A 17,898-nucleotide genomic window follows, 5' to 3' on the forward strand; every position below is an offset into this window, starting at 1 on the left:
ACTCACACACACAGATACTCACATCGACACAGACAGAGACACACTCACATTCACACTCACACACACAGATACTCACATTGACACAGACAGAGACACACTCACATTCACACTCACACACACACAAATACTCACATTGACACAGAGACACACTCACATTCACACTCACACACACAGATACTCACATTGACACAGACAGAGACACACTCACATTCACACTCATACACACAGATACTCACACCGACCCAGACAGAGACACACTCACATTCACACTCACACACACACAGATACTCACATTGACACAGACAGAGACACTCACATTCACAATCACACACACAGATACTCACCTCGACACAGACAGAGACACACTCACATTCACACTCACACACACAGATACTCACATTGACACAGACAGAGACACACTCACATTCACACTCACACACACAGATACTCACATTGACACAGACAGACAGAGACACACTCACATTCACACTCACACACACAGATACTCACATTGACACAGACAGAGACACACTCACATTCACACTCACACACACAGATACTCACATTGACACAGACAGAGACACACTCACATTCACACTCACACATACAGATACTCACATCAACACAGACAGAGACACACTCACATTCATACTCTCACACACAGATACTCACATTGACACAGACAGAGACACACTCACATTCACACTCACACACACAGATACTCACATCGACACAGACAGAGACACACTCACATTCACACTCACACACACAGATACTCACATTGACACAGACAGAGACACACTCACATTCACACTCACACACACACAGATACTCACATTGACACAGAGACACACTCACATTCACACTCACACACACAGATACTCACATTGACACAGACAGAGACACACTCACATTCACACTCATACACACAGATACTCACACCGACCCAGACAGAGACACACTCACATTCACACTCACACACACACAGATACTCACATTGACACAGACAGAGACACTCACATTCACAATCACACACACAGATACTCACATTCACACAGACAGAGACACACTCACATTCACACTCACACCCACAGATACTCACATTGACACAGACAGAGACACACTCACATTCACACTCACACACACAGATACTCACATTGACACAGACAGACAAAGACACACTCACATTCACACTCACACACACAGATACTCACATTGACACAGACAGAGACACACTCACATTCACACTCACACACACAGATACTCACATTGACACAGACAGAGACACACTCACATTCACACTCACACACACAGATACTCACATCGACACAGACAGAGACACACTCACATTCACACTCACACACACAGATACTCACACCGACACAGACAGAGACACACTCACATTCACACTCACACACACACAGATACTCACATCGACACAGACAGAGACACACTCACATCACACTCACACACACACAGATACTCACATCGACACACACAGAGACACACTCACATCACACTCACACACACAGATACTCACACCAACACAGAGACACACTCACATTCACACTCACACATACAGATACTCACATCAACACAGACTGAGACACACTCACATTCATACTCTCACACACAGATACTCACATTGACACAGACAGAGACACACTCACATTCACACTCACACACACAGATACTCACATCGACACAGACAGAGACACACTCACATTCACACTCACACACACACAGATACTCACATTGACACAGAGACACACTCACATTCACACTCACACACACACAGATACTCACATTGACACAGACAGAGACACACTCACATTCACACTCACACACACAGATACTCACACCGACACAGACAGAGACACACTCACATTCACACTCACACACAGATACTCACATCGACACAGACAGACAGAGACACACTCACATTCACACTCACACACACAGATACTCACATCGACACAGACAGAGACACACTCACATTCACACTCACACACACAGATACTCACATTGACACAGACAGAGACACACTCACATTCACACTCACACACACAGATACTCACATCGACACAGACAGAGACACACTCACACACACAGATACTCACATTGACACAGACAGAGACACACTCACATTCACACTCACACACACACAGATACTCACATTGACACAGAGACACACTCACATTCACACTCACACACACAGATACTCACATTGACACAGACAGAGACACACTCACATTCACACTCACACACACAGATACTCACATTGACACCGACAGAGACACACTCACATTCACACTCACACACACAGATACTCACATCGACACAGACAGAGACACACTCACATTCACACTCACACACACAGATACTCACATTGACACAGACAGAGACACACTCACATTCACACTCACACACACACAGATACTCACATTGACACAGAGACACACTCACATTCACACTCACACACACAGATACTCACATTGACACAGACAGAGACACACTCACATTCACACTCATACACACAGATACTCACACCGACCCAGACAGAGACACACTCACATTCACACTCACACACACACAGATACTCACATTGACACAGACAGAGACACTCACATTCACAATCACACACACAGATACTCACATCGACACAGACAGAGACACACTCACATTCACACTCACACACACAGATACTCACATTGACACAGACAGAGACACACTCACATTCACACTCACACACACAGATACTCACATTGACACAGACAGACAGAGACACACTCACATTCACACTCACACACACAGATACTCACATTGACACAGACAGAGACACACTCACATTCACACTCACACACACAGATACTCACATTGACACAGACAGAGACACACTCACATTCACACTCACACATACAGATACTCACATCAACACAGACAGAGACACACTCACATTCATACTCTCACACACAGATACTCACATTGACACAGACAGAGACACACTCACATTCACACTCACACACACAGATACTCACATCGACACAGACAGAGACACACTCACACACACAGATACTCACATTGACACAGACAGAGACACACTCACATTCACACTCACACACACACAGATACTCACATTGACACAGAGACACACTCACATTCACACTCACACACACAGATACTCACATTGACACAGACAGAGACACACTCACATTCACACTCATACACACAGATACTCACACCGACCCAGACAGAGACACACTCACATTCACACTCACACACACACAGATACTCACATTGACACAGACAGAGACACTCACATTCACAATCACACACACAGATACTCACATTCACACAGACAGAGACACACTCACATTCACACTCACAAACACAGATACTCACATTGACACAGACAGAGACACACTCACATTCACACTCACACACACAGATACTCACATTGACACAGACAGACAGAGACACACTCACATTCACACTCACACACACAGATACTCTCATTGACACAGACAGAGACACACTCACATTCACACTCACACACACAGATACTCACATTGACACAGACAGAGACACACTCACATTCACACTCACACACACAGATACTCACATCGACACAGACAGAGACACACTCACATTCACACTCACACACACAGATACTCACATTGACACAGACAGAGACACACTCACATTCACACTCACACACACACAGATACTCACATCGACACAGACAGAGACACACTCACATCACACTCACACACACACAGATACTCACATCGACACACACAGAGACACACTCACATCACACTCACACACACAGATACTCACACCAACACAGAGACACACTCACATTCACACTCACACATACAGATACTCACATCAACACAGACAGAGACACACTCACATTCATACTCTCACACACAGATACTCACATTGACACAGACAGAGATACACTCACATTCACACTCACACACACAGATACTCACATCGACACAGACAGAGACACACTCACATTCACACTCACACACACAGATACTCACATTGACACAGACAGAGACACACTCACATTCACACTCACACACACACAGATACTCACATTGACACAGAGACACACTCACATTCACACTCACACACACACAGATACTCACATTGACGCAGACAGAGACACACTCACATTCACACTCACACACACAGATACTCACACCGACACAGACAGAGACACAGTCACATTCACACTCACACACAGATACTCACATCGACACAGACAGACAGAGACACACTCACATTCACACTCACACACACAGATACTCACATCGACACAGACAGAGACACACTCACATTCACACACTCACACACAGAGATACTCACATCGACACAGAGACACACTCACATTCACACTCACACACACAAATACTCACATCAACACAGACAGAGACACACTCACATTCACACTCACACACACAGATACTCACATTGACACAGACAGAGACACACTCACATTCACACTCACACACACAGATACCCACATCGACACAGACAGAGACACACTCACATTCACACTCACACACACAGATACTCACATTGACACAGAGACAGACTCACATTCACACTCACACACACAGATACTCACACCGACACAGACAGAGACACACTCACATTCACACTCACACACACACAGATACTCACATTGACACAGAGACACACTCACATTCACACACTCACACACACAGATACTCACATCGACACAGACAGAGTACACACTCACATTCACGCTCACACACACAGATACTCACATTGACACAGAGGCACACTCACATTCACACACTCACACACACAGATACTCACATCGACACAGACAGAGACACACTCACATTCACACTCACACACACAGATACTCACATCGACACAGACAGAGACACACTCACATTCACACTCACACACACAGATACTCACACCGACACAGACAGAGACACACTCACATTCACACTCACACACACAAATACTCATATCGACACAGAGACACACTCACATTCACACTCACAAACACACAGATACTCACATCGACACAGACAGAGACACACTCACATTCACACTCACACACACAGATACTCACATTGACACAGAGACACACTCACATTCACACTCACACACAGATATCACATCGACACAGACAGACAGAGACACACTCACATTCACACTCACACACACAGATACTCACACCGACACAGAAACACACTCACATTCACACTCACATACACACAGATACTCACATCGACACAGACAGAGACACACTCACATTCACACTCACACACACAGATACTCACACCGACACAGAGACACACTCACATTCAGACTCACACACACACAGATACTCACACCGACACAGACAGAGACACACTCACATTCACACTCACACCCACACAGATACTCACATTGACACAGACAGACAGAGACACACTCACATTCACACTCACACACACAGATACTCACATTGACACAGACAGAGACACACTCACATTCACGCTCACACACCCAGATACTCACACCGACACAGACAGAGACACACTCACATTCACACTCACACACACAGATACTCACATCGACACAGACAGAGACACACTCACATTCACACTCACACACACACAGAGACACACTCACATTCACACTCACACACACAGACACTCACACCGACACAGACAGAGACACACTCACATTCACACTCACACACACACAGATACTCACATCGACACAGACAGAGACACACACATCACACTCACACACACAGATACTCACACCGACACAGAGACACACTAACATTCACACTCACACACACAGATACTCACATTGACACAGACAGAGACACACTCACATTCACACTCACACCCACACAGATACTCACGTTGACACAGACAGAGACACACTCACATTCACACTCACACACACAGATACTCACATTGACACAGACTGAGACACACTCACATTCACACTCACACACACAGATACTCACATTGACACAGACAGACAGGGACACACTCACATTCACACTCACACACACAGATACTCACATTGACACAGACAGAGACACACTCACATTCACACTCACACACACAGATACTCACATTGACACAGACAGAGACACACTCACATTCACACTCACACACACAGACACTCACATTGACACAGACAGACAGAGACACACTCACATTCACACTCACACACACAGATACTCACATCGACACAGACAGAGACACACTCACATTCACACTCACACACACAGATACTCACACCGACACAGACAGAGACACACTCACATTCACACTCACACACACACAGATACTCACATCGACACAGACAGAGACACACTCACATCACACTCACACACACACAGATACTCACATCGACACACACAGAGACACACTCACATCACACTCACACACACAGATACTCACACCAACACAGAGACACACTCACATTCACACTCACACATACAGATACTCACATCAACACAGACAGAGACACACTCACATTCATACTCACACACACAGATACTCACATTGACACAGACAGAGACACACTCACATTCACACTCACACACACAGATACTCACATCGACACAGACAGAGACACACTCACATTCACACACACACACACAGATACTCACATTGACACAGACAGAGACACACTCACATTCACACTCACACACACACAGATACTCACATTGACACAGAGACACACTCACATTCACACTCACACACACAGATACTCAGGTTGACACAGACAGAGACACACTCACATTCACACTCATACACACAGATACTCACACCGACCCAGACAGAGACACACTCACATTCACACTCACACACACACAGATACTCACATTGACACAGACAGAGACACTCACATTCACAATCACACACACAGATACTCACATCGACACAGACAGAGACACACTCACATTCACACTCACACACACAGATACTCACATTGACACAGACAGAGACACACTCACATTCACACTCAAGCACACAGATACTCACATTGACACAGACAGACAGAGACACACTCACATTCACACTCACACACACAGATACTCACATTGACACAGACAGAGACACACTCACATTCACACTCACACACACAGATACTCACATTGACACAGACAGAGACACACTCACATTCACACTCACACACACAGATACTCACATCGACACAGACAGAGACACACTCACGTTCACACTCACACACACAGATACTCACACCGACACAGACAGACACACTCACATTCACACTCACACACACACAGATACTCACATCGACACAGACAGAGACACACTCACATCACACTCACACACACACAGATACTCACATCGACACACACAGAGACACACTCACATCACACTCACACACACAGATACTCACACCAACACAGAGACACACTCACATTCACACTCACACATACAGATACTCACATCAACACAGACAGAGACACACTGACATTCATACTCTCACACACAGATACTCACATTGACACAGACAGACAGAGACACACTCACATTCACACTCACACACACAGATACTCACATCGACACAGACAGAGACACACTCACATTCACACTCACACACACAGATACTCACATTGACACAGACAGAGACACACTCACATTCACACTCACACACACACAGATACTCACATTGACACAGAGACACACTCACATTCACACTCACACACACACAGATACTCACATTGACACAGACAGAGACACACTCACATTCACACTCACACACAAAGATACTCATACCGACACAGACAGAGACACAGTCACATTCAAACTCACACACAGATACTCACATCGACACAGACAGACAGAGACACACTCACATTCACACTCACACACACAGATACTCACATCGACACAGACAGAGACACACTCACATTCACACTCACACACACAGATACTCACATTGACACAGACAGAGACACACTCACATTCACACTGACACACACAGATACTCACATTGACACAGACAGACAGAGACACACTCACATTCACACTCACACACACAGATACTCACATTGACACAGACAGAGACACACTCACATTCACACTCACACACACAGATACTCACATTGACACAGACAGAGACACACTCACATTCACACTCACTTTCACAGACACTCACATTGACACAGACAGACAGAGACACACTCACATTCACACTTACACACACAGATACTCACACCGACACAGGCAGAGACACACTCACATTCACACTCACACACACAGATACTCACACCGACACAGACAGAGACACACTCACATTCACACTCACACACAGATACTCACACCACCCCATCAGAGACACACTCACATTCACACTCACACACACACAGATACTCACATCGACACAGACAGAGACACACTCACATTCACACTCACACACACAGATACTCACATTGACACAGACAGAGACACACTCACATTCACACTCACACACACAGATACTCACATTGACACCGACAGAGACACACTCACATTCACACTCACACACACACAGATACTCACACCGACACAGACAGAGACACACTTACATTCACACTCACACACACACAGATACTCACACCGACACAGAGACACACTCACATTCACACTCACACATACAGATACTCACATCAACACAGACAGAGACACACTCACATTCATACTCTAACACACAGATACTCACATTGACACAGACAGAGACACACTCACATTCACACTCACACACACAGATACTCACATCGACACAGACAGAGACACACTCACATTCACACTCACACACACAGATACTCACATTGACACAGACAGAGACACACTCACATTCACACTCACACACACACAAATACTCACATTGACACAGAGACACACTCACATTCACACTCACACACACAGATACTCACATTGACACAGACAGAGACACACTCACATTCACACTCATACACACAGATACTCACACCGACCCAGACAGAGACACACTCACATTCACACTCACACACACACAGATACTCACATTGACACAGACAGAGACACTCACATTCACAATCACACACACAGATACTCACCTCGACACAGACAGAGACACACTCACATTCACACTCACACACACAGATACTCACATTGACACAGACAGAGACACACTCACATTCACACTCACACACACAGATACTCACATTGACACAGACAGACAGAGACACACTCACATTCACACTCACACACACAGATACTCACATTGACACAGACAGAGACACACTCACATTCACACTCACACACACAGATACTCACATTGACACAGACAGAGACACACTCACATTCACACTCACACATACAGATACTCACATCAACACAGACAGAGACACACTCACATTCATACTCTCACACACAGATACTCACATTGACACAGACAGAGACACACTCACATTCACACTCACACACACACAAATACTCACATTGACACAGAGACACACTCACATTCACACTCACACACACAGATACTCACATTGACACAGACAGAGACACACTCACATTCACACTCATACACACAGATACTCACACCGACCCAGACAGAGACACACTCACATTCACACTCACACACACACAGATACTCACATTGACACAGACAGAGACACTCACATTCACAATCACACACACAGATACTCACATTCACACAGACAGAGACACACTCACATTCACACTCACACCCACAGATACTCACATTGACACAGACAGAGACACACTCACATTCACACTCACACACACAGATACTCACATTGACACAGACAGACAAAGACACACTCACATTCACACTCACACACACAGATACTCACATTGACACAGACAGAGACACACTCACATTCACACTCACACACACAGATACTCACATTGACACAGACAGAGACACACTCACATTCACACTCACACACACAGATACTCACATCGACACAGACAGAGACACACTCACATTCACACTCACACACACAGATACTCACACCGACACAGACAGAGACACACTCACATTCACACTCACACACACACAGATACTCACATCGACACAGACAGAGACACACTCACATCACACTCACACACACACAGATACTCACATCGACACACACAGAGACACACTCACATCACACTCACACACACAGATACTCACACCAACACAGAGACACACTCACATTCACACTCACACATACAGATACTCACATCAACACAGACTGAGACACACTCACATTCATACTCTCACACACAGATACTCACATTGACACAGACAGAGACACACTCACATTCACACTCACACACACAGATACTCACATCGACACAGACAGAGACACACTCACATTCACACTCACACACACACAGATACTCACATTGACACAGAGACACACTCACATTCACACTCACACACACACAGATACTCACATTGACACAGACAGAGACACACTCACATTCACACTCACACACACAGATACTCACACCGACACAGACAGAGACACACTCACATTCACACTCACACACAGATACTCACATCGACACAGACAGACAGAGACACACTCACATTCACACTCACACACACAGATACTCACATCGACACAGACAGAGACACACTCACATTCACACTCACACACACAGATACTCACATTGACACAGACAGAGACACACTCACATTCACACTCACACACACAGATACTCACATTGACACAGACAGACAGAGACACACTCACATTCACACTCACACACACAGATACTCACATTGACACAGACAGAGACACACTCACATTCACACTCACACACACAGATACTCACATTGACACAGACAGAGACACACTCACATTCACACTCACACACACACAGACACTCACATTGACACAGACAGACAGAGACACACTCACATTCACACTCACACACACAGATACTCACACCGACACAGGCAGAGACACACTCACATTCGCACTCACACACACAGATACTCACACCGACACAGACAGAGACACACTCACATTCACACTCACACACAGATACTCACAACAGCACAGTCAGAGACACACTCACATTCACACTCACACACACACAGATACTCACATCGACACAGACAGAGACACACTCACATTCACACTCACACACACAGATACTCACATTGACACAGACAGAGACACACTCACATTCACACTCACACACACAGATACTCACATTGACACCGACAGAGACACACTCACATTCACACTCACACACACACAGATACTCACACCGACACAGACAGAGACACACTTACATTCACACTCACACACACACAGATACTCACACCGACACAGAGACACACTCACATTCACACTCACACACACACAGATACTCACATCGACAAAGACAGAGACACACTCACATTCACGCTCACTCACAAAGATACTCACATCGAAACAGACAGAGACACACTCACATTCACACTCACACACACAGATACTCACATTGACACAGACAGACAGAGACACACTCACATTCACACTCACACACACAGATACTTACATTGGCACAGAGACACACTCACATTCACACTCACACACACACAGATACTCACACCGACACAGTCAGAGACACACTCACATTCACACTCACAGACACAGATACTCACGTTGACACAGACAGAGACACACTCACATTCACACTCACACACACAGATACTCACATTGACACAGACAGAGACACACTCACATTCACACTCACACACACACAGATACTCACATTGACACAGACAGAGACACACTCACATTCTCACTCACACACACACAGATACTCACATTGACACAGAGACACACTCACATTCACACTCACACACACAGATACTCACATTGACACAGACAGAGACACACTCACATGCACACTCACACACACACAGATACTCACACCGACACAGACAGAGACACACTCACATTCACACTGACACAAACACAGATACTCACATTGACACAGACAGAGACACACTCACATTCAAACTCACACACACAGATACTCACATTGACACAGACAGACAGAGACACACTCACATTCACACTCACACACACAGATACTCACAATGACACAGACAGAGACACACTCACATTCACAATCACACACACAGATACTCACATTCACACTCACACACACAGACACTCACATTGACACAGACAGAGACACACTCACATTCACACTCATACACACAGATACTCACACCGACACAGACAGAGACACACTCACATTCACACTCACACACACACAGATACTCACATTGACACAGACAGAGACACTCACATTCACAATCACACACACAGATACTCACATCGACACAGACAGAGACACACTCACATTCACACTCACACACACAGATACTCACATTGACACAGACAGAGACACACTCACATTCACACTCACACACACAGATACTCACATTGACACAGTCAGACAGAGACACACTCACATTCACACTCACACACACAGATACTCACATTGACACAGACAGAGACACACTCACATTCACACTCACACACACAGATACTCACATTGACACAGGCAGAGACACACTCACATTCACACTCACACACACAGACACTCACATTGACACAGACAGACAGAGACACACTCACATTCACACTCACACACACAGATACTCACATCGACACAGACAGAGACACACTCACACACACAGATACTCACACCGACACAGACAGAGACACACTCACATTCACACTCACACACACACAGATACTCACATCGACACAGACAGAGACACACTCACATCACACTCACACACACACAGATACTCACATCGACACACACAGAGACACACTCACATCACACTCACACACACAGATACTCACACCAACACAGAGACACACTCACATTCACACTCACACATACAGCTACTCACATCAACACAGACAGAGACACACTCACATTCACACTCACACACACAGATTCTCACATTGACACAGACAGAGACACACTCACATTCACACTCACACACACAGATACTCACATCGACACAGACAGAGACACACTCACATTCACACTCACACACACAGATACTCACATTGACACAGACAGAGACACACTCACATTCACACTCACACACACACAGATACTCACATTGACACAGAGACACACTCTCATTCACACTCACACACACACAGATACTCACATTGACACAGACAGAGACACACTCACATTCACACTCACACACACAGATACTCACACCGATACAGACAGAGACACACTCACATTCACACTCACACACAGATACTCACACCGGCACAGACAGAGACACACTCACATTCACACTCACACACACACAGATACTCACATCGACACAGACAGAGACACACTCACATTCACACTCACACACACAGATACTCACATTGACACAGACAGAGACACACTCACATTCACACTCACACACACAGATACTCACATTGACACCGACAGAGACACACTCACATTCACACTCACACACACACAGATACGCACATTGACACAGAGACACACTCACATTCACACTGACACACACAGATACTCACATTGACACAGACAGAGACACACTCACATTCACACTCATACACACAGATACTCACACCGACACAGACAGAGACACACTCACATTCACACTCACACACACATAGATACTCACATTGACACAGACAGAGACACTCACATTCACAATCACACACACAGATACTCACATCGACACAGACAGAGACACACTCACATTCACACTCACACACACAGATACTCACATTGACACAGACAGACAGAGACACACTTACATTCACACTCACACACACAGATACTCACATTGACACAGACAGAGACACACTCACATTCACACTCACACACACAGATACTCACACCGACACAGACAGAGACACACTCACATTCACACACAGATACTCACATTGACACAGAGACACACTCACATTCACACAATCACACTCACAGAAACTCACATCGACGCAGAGACACACTCACATTCACACTCACACATACATATACTCACATCAACACAGACAGAGACACACTCACATTCACACTCACACACACAGATACTCACATTGACACAGACAGAGACACACTCACATTCACACTCACACACACAGATACTCACATCGACACAGACAGAGACACACTCACATTCACACTCACACACACAGATACTCACATTGACACAGACGGAGAAACACTCACATTCACACTCACACACACAGATACTCACATTGACACCGACAGAGACACACTCACATTCACACTCACACACACACAGATACTCACACCGACACAGACAGAGACACACTCACATTCACACTCACACACACACAGATACTCACACCGACACAGAGATACACTCACATTCACACTCACACACACACAGATACTCACATCGACACAGACAGAGACACACTCACATTCACACTCACTCACACAGATACTCACATCGAAACAGACAGAGACACACTCACATTCACACTCACACACACAGATACTCACATTGACACAGACAGACAGAGACACACTCACATTCACACTCACACACACAGATACTCACATTGACACAGAGACACACACACATTCACACTCACACACACACAGATACTCACACCGACACAGACAGAGACACAATCACATTCACACACAGATACTCACATTGACACAGAGACACACTCACATTCACACACTCACACTCACAGAAACTCACATCGACACAGAGACACAGTCACATTCACACTGACACATATATATACTCACATCAACACAGACAGAGACACACTCACATTCACACTCACACACACAGATACTCACATTGACACAGACAGAGACACACTCACATTCACACTCACACACACAGATACTCACATCGACACAGACAGAGACACACTCACATTCACACTCACACACACAGATACTCATATTGACACAGACAGAGACACACTCACATTCACACTCACACACACACAGATACTCACATCGACACAGACAGAGACACACTCACATTCACACTCACACACACACAGATACTCACACCGACACAGACAGAGACACACTCACATTCACACTCACACACACACAGATACTCACATCGACACAGACAGAGACACACTCACATCACACTCACACACACACAGATACTCACATCGACACACACAGAGACACACTCACATCACACTCACACACACAGATACTCACACGAACACAGAGACACACTAACATTCACACTCACACATACAGATACTCACATCAACACAGACAGAGACACACTCACATTCATACTCTCACACACAGATACTCACATTGACACAGACAGAGACACACTCACATTCACACTCACACACACAGATACTCACATTGACACAGACAGAGACACACTCACATTCACACTCACACACACAGACACTCACATTGACACAGACAGACAGAGACACACTCACATTCACACTCACACACACAGATACTCACACCGACACAGGCAGAGACACACTCACATTCACACTCACACACACAGATACTCACACCGACACAGACAGAGACACACTCACATTCACACTCACACACAGATACTCACACCACCCCATCAGAGACACACTCACATTCACACTCACACACACACAGATACTCACATCGACACAGACAGAGACACACTCACATTCACACTCACACACACAGATACTCACATTGACACAGACAGAGACACACTCACATTCACACTCACACACACAGATACTCACATTGACACCGACAGAGACACACTCACATTCACACTCACACACACACAGATACTCACACCGACACAGACAGAGACACACTTACATTCACACTCACACACACACAGATACTCACACCGACACAGAGAAACACTCACATTCACACTCACACATACAGATACTCACATCAACACAGACAGAGACACACTCACATTCATACTCTCACACACAGATACTCACATTGACACAGACAGAGACACACTCACATTCACACTCACACACACAGATACTCACATCGACACAGACAGAGACACACTCACATTCACACTCACACACACAGATACTCACATTGACACAGACAGAGACACACTCACATTCACACTCACACACACACAAATACTCACATTGAAACAGAGACACACTCACATTCACACTCACACACACAGATACTCACATTGACACAGACAGAGACACACTCACATTCACACTCATACACACAGATACTCACACCGACCCAGACAGAGACACACTCACATTCACACTCACACACACACAGATACTCACATTGACACAGACAGAGACACTCACATTCACAATCACACACACAGATACTCACCTCGACACAGACAGAGACACACTCACATTCACACTCACACACACAGATACTCACATTGACACAGACAGAGACACACTCACATTCACACTCACACACACAGACACTCACATTGACACAGACAGACAGAGACACACTCACATTCACACTCACACACACAGATACTCACATTGACACAGACAGAGACACACTCACATTCACACTCACACACACAGATACTCACATTGACACAGACAGAGACACACTCACATTCACACTCACACACACACAGACACTCACATTGACACAGACAGACAGAGACACACTCACATTCACACTCACACACACAGATACTCACACCGACACAGACAGAGACACACTCACATTCACACTCACACACAGATACTCACACCAGCACAGTCAGAGACACACTCACATTCACACTCACACACACACAGATACTCACATCGACACAGACAGAGACACACTCACATTCACACTCACACACACAGATACTCACATTGACACAGACAGAGACACACTCACATTCACACTCACACACACAGATACTCACATTGACACCGACAGAGACACACTCACATTCACACTCACACACACACAGATACTCACACCGACACAGACAGAGACACACTTACATTCACACTCACACACACACAGATACTCACACCGACACAGAGACACACTCACATTCACACTCACACACACACAGATACTCACATCGACAAAGACAGAGACACACTCACATTCACGCTCACTCACAAAGATACTCACATCGAAACAGACAGAGACACACTCACATTCACACTCACACACACAGATACTCACATTGACACAGACAGACAGAGACACACTCACATTCACACTCACACACACAGATACTTACATTGACACAGAGACACACTCACATTCACACTCACACACACACAGATACTCACACCGACACAGACAGAGACACACTCACATTCACACTCACACACACAGATACTCACGTTGACACAGACAGAGACACACTCACATTCACACTCACACACACAGATACTCACATTGACACAGACAGAGACACACTCACATTCACACTCACACACACACAGATACTCACATTGACACAGACAGAGACACACTCACATTCTCACTCACACACACACAGATACTCACATTGACACAGAGACACACTCACATTCACACTCACACACACAGATACTCACATTGACACAGACAGAGACACACTCACATTCACACTCACACACACAGATACTCACACCGACACAGACAGAGACACACTCACATTCACACTGACACAAACACAGATACTCACATTGACACAGACAGAGACACACTCACATTCAAACTCACACACACAGATACTCACATTGACACAGACAGACAGAGACACACTCACATTCACACTCACACACACAGATACTCACATTGACACAGACAGAGACACACTCACATTCACAATCACACACACAGATACTCACATTCACACTCACACACACAGACACTCACATTGACACAGACA

This window comes from Chiloscyllium punctatum, chromosome 28, assembly GCF_047496795.1.
Source record: "Chiloscyllium punctatum isolate Juve2018m chromosome 28, sChiPun1.3, whole genome shotgun sequence".
Classification (NCBI taxonomy): domain Eukaryota; kingdom Metazoa; phylum Chordata; class Chondrichthyes; order Orectolobiformes; family Hemiscylliidae; genus Chiloscyllium; species Chiloscyllium punctatum.